Genomic DNA, 4,848 nt, shown 5'->3' with positions numbered 1-4,848 from the left:
TTCGTTATGGTGAACACGAATGTAGATACTTATATATAGCGTCTGTATATAGTGGATAAAAGCAAATACAGTATTGTGGGAGGAGAATGTGGGTGAGTCAGGTGACTTGAGGGAGGGCGTGAGTGGCTGGCTGGTAAACGACGGTCACTCCTCGTTACTTTTGAGACTCATAATAGCAACTTAGTGGTTCGTTATGGTGAACAAAACATGCAGATACTTATATATAACCTGAGTATATAGTGTAATAACCGACAAAGTATTTGTGCACTGATTGATGAACATAATTGAATCAACAATATGCACACCATATTTTTGAGTACAGCGATGATTCACTCATTTTATTATAGAAATATATCAAACTACACACTATTGAATAATATTACAGCAAAAAAAATACGAAAAATCAATCAGAGACATTGAAATAATTAGGTAATTATCTCTTTGTGGCAACTCCGGCCTGACAGCTGGCGAGCAACAGACCGCCTGGGACGCATGCTGAGTCAGCGCCTGTTTTTTTGCCAGACTTCCCCGCCCTATAGCGGGCAATATATGCCACTTACGATTTTTTTATTATTTTTCCCATGAGCAGTGAACACAAATTAACAGATTAGCAAGAATTTTTTTTTCCTTCAAAATTACATGCGCCTGTGGGGAACAAAGGATATTATACCCCTAGCATGTTAAGGGTACTTCGGTACTTCTGCATTTTTGCAAATGTACCCTACACTATATGAGGGGGGGAGGGTTGTTCTCTGTTGAAGTGCTGTCTGCTTCAGAAGATTATGTTAAACCATCTTATATTCTGTAATCATAAAGTTAATCTCTTTTTTTAATTGAAGCCATATCTCTTAAACACTGTGTTCAAATTAACACTAAATATACTTTAGTTACAAGTAGTATCATTATTATTTTGCATAAGCTAACTTCTTTTGATAATTACCTTGCATAAGCTAACAATGAAAATCATAAACACCTGTATGTTCCTTTGTGTTGGCAAAAACGAAAAGCCTTTACATAGTACAGTAGTTTAGTTTATTTATTATGCATCCCATATCCATGTTGTTAGTGGTAGTGGAAATGGTTACAGAGTCACATTTTTTTTTTTTTTTTTTTTATAAAAGAAATATACAAAGTATAGCACAATATACATGAACAGAAGAACAAGAACATTACAACAAAACATAAGCAGAAACACAAGCAGAAACACAGGCATAAAAGAGAACAATGCAGTACAAGACCCTAGAAACTCCAGGGACATTAGTCCGAATACAAAATGAAACATAATAATGGACATACAACAAACGGACGCATTACGGACATGGAAAGACACAACAAATATACACAGAATAAACCAGACACTCACACACATACAAAATTTTAGTTTTATAAAAGAAATACACAATATACAAACCAGACAATAGAAAACAAACATACATACATACATGACAAACATAACAAAGTACGGAAACACAGATGCAAACTAAACATACACAACAAAAACCAAGAAATAAAACACAAAATATGGCACAATGAGAAAACCCCGTAACGGGCACTGGAGGGTACACACACACACACACACACACACACACAAACAAACAAAAAAACAGTACTTTACAAATAAATAACATTAAACAGTCACATCCACAAAAAACGGAAGTACAGAAATACAGACAGTAAACACAAAACAAGCCCATCCCAACAACCCAAACTCAGGTGCAGACTAATACATAACAACAACAGGCCTCATAAACCACCGACACAGAGGCATAAGTACAGAGCTACAGGAAACAACAAAAAATAAAAAATAACATGTAAAGACATAAACAGGGAAATACAGAAATAACATAAACACAACAATGCCGCACACCTAATAAAGCAATGTCACAAGGACAAGATAATAAACACACACACACACACAAGCGACATACACAACCACATCGCCCGCCACCCCAACACAATACACAGGGCGAGCGCAACGACACGAAAGAAATAACACCAAACACCCACAACCGCACACAACCACACACACCAAATGCAAAGCACAAAACATACAAGAAAACAAGCCACGCAGGGGCAAGAACAACACCCACACGCACAGACAAGGACACCCACCTGTGCACGCAGGCACCGGCGAAACATCACGCACAACATAGACAGAAACCAAACACACCAATAAACCAATCACTCATACTTCTCCGGGTACTCCCGAGAAGGAAACCGTAAACAATAAGCCTCCCAAACAAGTTGGTCACTTTCAGGAATTGGACACCCAGGAGCTGCAGTAGGCTGAGGCATCGAATTTGGCACTCCCGAGACAAAACACTGCGCCCGTGGAACCCAGATGGTAGATGGGCACCAGGGAACAGGACGCACCAAGTCAGCACACTTAAAAGTCGCAGTTGCCGTAGATCCGTCGAGCACCTCACCGGTCGAGAGGACAAAAGGGACAGGTTTCCCCCGAGGACGCTGGACACACGGGCACACACTGGGAAGCACATCTGACTGCACGGCAGGCCGCACACCGGCCCGCCACTAGGGCGTGCACACCGGTCGGTGTCAGAACCGCACCGAGACCCGCAGAGGGTGGCTCTGCAGGGACCCCAGAGCCCCCACCAACCGGAACAGGAGCAGAGGCCCCCCGCTTCACATCCTTCGTCAACACCACCACAAGGTCGCTCTTACCAGGGGCAACAGCCCACTGAGGGGAGCCACCAGCAGGAGGCACAGCATCCAACTCAGAAGGCAACACAGCGTCGGCCACATCATCATCCTCCATTGCTTCACGCTCCTCTGCCCACGACCGGTGAGGTGACGCACCCCGAGCCGAGCGACGGCGCTTAAAACGAGGCTGCTGATCGTCGGAGCTGTCACCCCCAACAAGCGGTGTCCCAGAAGAACCATCGACAGGCGGCCCCAAAATCGGGGCAGCACGTTCACGCAGAACAGCAGCCTCAACAACGCGGGGCAAAAAGCCACCACTAGGAACAGAGACCGGAGTCGGAGAAGGAAGAGACACAACAGGCGAAAGGGAAGATGTCAGCACACGTGAGGTATCCAGGGAGGGTTATCTTGAGGTTATCTTGAGATGATTTCGGGGCTTTAGTGTCCCCGCGGCCCGGTCCTCGACCAGGCCTTCACCCCCAGGAAGCAGCCCGTGACAGCTGACTAACACCAAGGTACCTATTTTACTGCTAGGTAACAGGGGCATAGGGTGAAAGAAACTCTGCCCATTGTTTCTCGCCGGCGCCTGGGATCGAACCCAGGACCACAGCATCACAAGTCCAGCGTGCTGTCCGCTCGGCCGACCGGCTCAACAGAACATGCAGAATAGAAAAGGTACTCGTCAACGAGGAAACTCCCAGAGGAGACGAGGCAGAGGACGTGGGTGGAGACACATACCACCGCACCGTCAGCCCCGGGAAGCACATTGCCTCCAGCAGGAGACGCAGGCACCACCCCTACAGCATCCCCCAAGGCCATTGGATGCGGATGCACCTCCACAGTCACCGAACGAAGAAGGTCCGAAACAGGCGCCCTGCACAGAGCGAGAATCCGCCGGGGAGTCCACACGCACAGATAAGCGAGGAAAATCATCCTCAAGGAAAAATGAAGGGGCTTCTTTATGAGGAACGTCACAACCGGCCACGATGTGGCCCTCAGCACCACACCGGAAACACGTTCGGGTCTGCCCCTGATAGAAAGTCCTCAGAGACAGCCCACGATACGAGACCTTGGACGGTATAGGGCTCGTGAGCCGCAAGACAAGCCTGCGTGAACCCAGCCGGACCCCCTTCAGTCGGCCCGCACTCAAAGTGTTGAACCGGTGCTTCACCACCGACCCAAACCGCGTAAACAAGGCCATGAGGGCCGCCTCAGGGAAGGTCACTGGCACGCCGTGAATACTCACAAACGTCAAGGGCCCCCAGGGATCCGAGACCTCTACAGACACAGCCGAGGCCGGAAGAGGAAGCGTGCGGCCATTCCAGCGGGCCACAAACTCCCGGTATACATGTGACGTGGCGAATGACACCGCAACACGGGTGGGCGACAATTTCTCTAAGCCCAGGAGCTCGGGGACGTTAACACGGAGGACGTCGAGGAGGACAACTTCATCAACGGGCCAGTCCACATCAGCAGAAAAATCCAGCCGCACTGTGTCTATTCTTCGAATACGGCTAGTACCAGCCCCGTCCTTATTGGCAGGTGGGGCCCCGACCTGCGGGAGTTCCCCCCCCCCCCCCCCCTTCCTTACAGCAACCGCCACTCAGCAACGGCAGACGACCACTGACAGCCAGAGCTCGACGTCTGCACCCTCTGGTGGCGCAACCAGCACTCCATTACAGAGGCACATAATTGATTGGCTCAGGGACTGAACCAAACTAAGCTTTAACTAAGCAAGTTACAATCTTGATGACCTAATTACAAAATTCAATAGATATCGTCACATTGACAAGGGGCTCGAGACCGACTATAAGTACAGTTTTTAAATTAAGCAACTGACATATGTGGATAGGTAGTGTCACAATTGATATGTTTATCCTGCACACTGCTCCCCATCCAGTGGACAGTGGTGGATAGGTTACAATCACTTAGCTATTACATACAGTTAGTAAACTATTTTTATTATATTTGACCAAGACTTCAGGCAGCAGATCATTTTGAATGAAATATTTACTCATATCTTGAACATTTGTTATAGAATTATCTGAATTCACTTATCTTTTTGCATTCCATCACATAGTGACGGAGAGTGTGCAAATAATTTTGACACACTTTATGTTTGGTCAGGTCTATATCAGCAGATAATGAGACTTCCTTTACATATGGGTACCAAAATTACCATAATGA

This window comes from Procambarus clarkii, chromosome 23, assembly GCF_040958095.1.
Source record: "Procambarus clarkii isolate CNS0578487 chromosome 23, FALCON_Pclarkii_2.0, whole genome shotgun sequence".
In the NCBI taxonomy this organism is placed as follows: domain Eukaryota; kingdom Metazoa; phylum Arthropoda; class Malacostraca; order Decapoda; family Cambaridae; genus Procambarus; species Procambarus clarkii.
The sequence above is the reverse complement of the archived record's forward strand: the minus strand, read 5'-3'. Positions refer to the sequence as shown.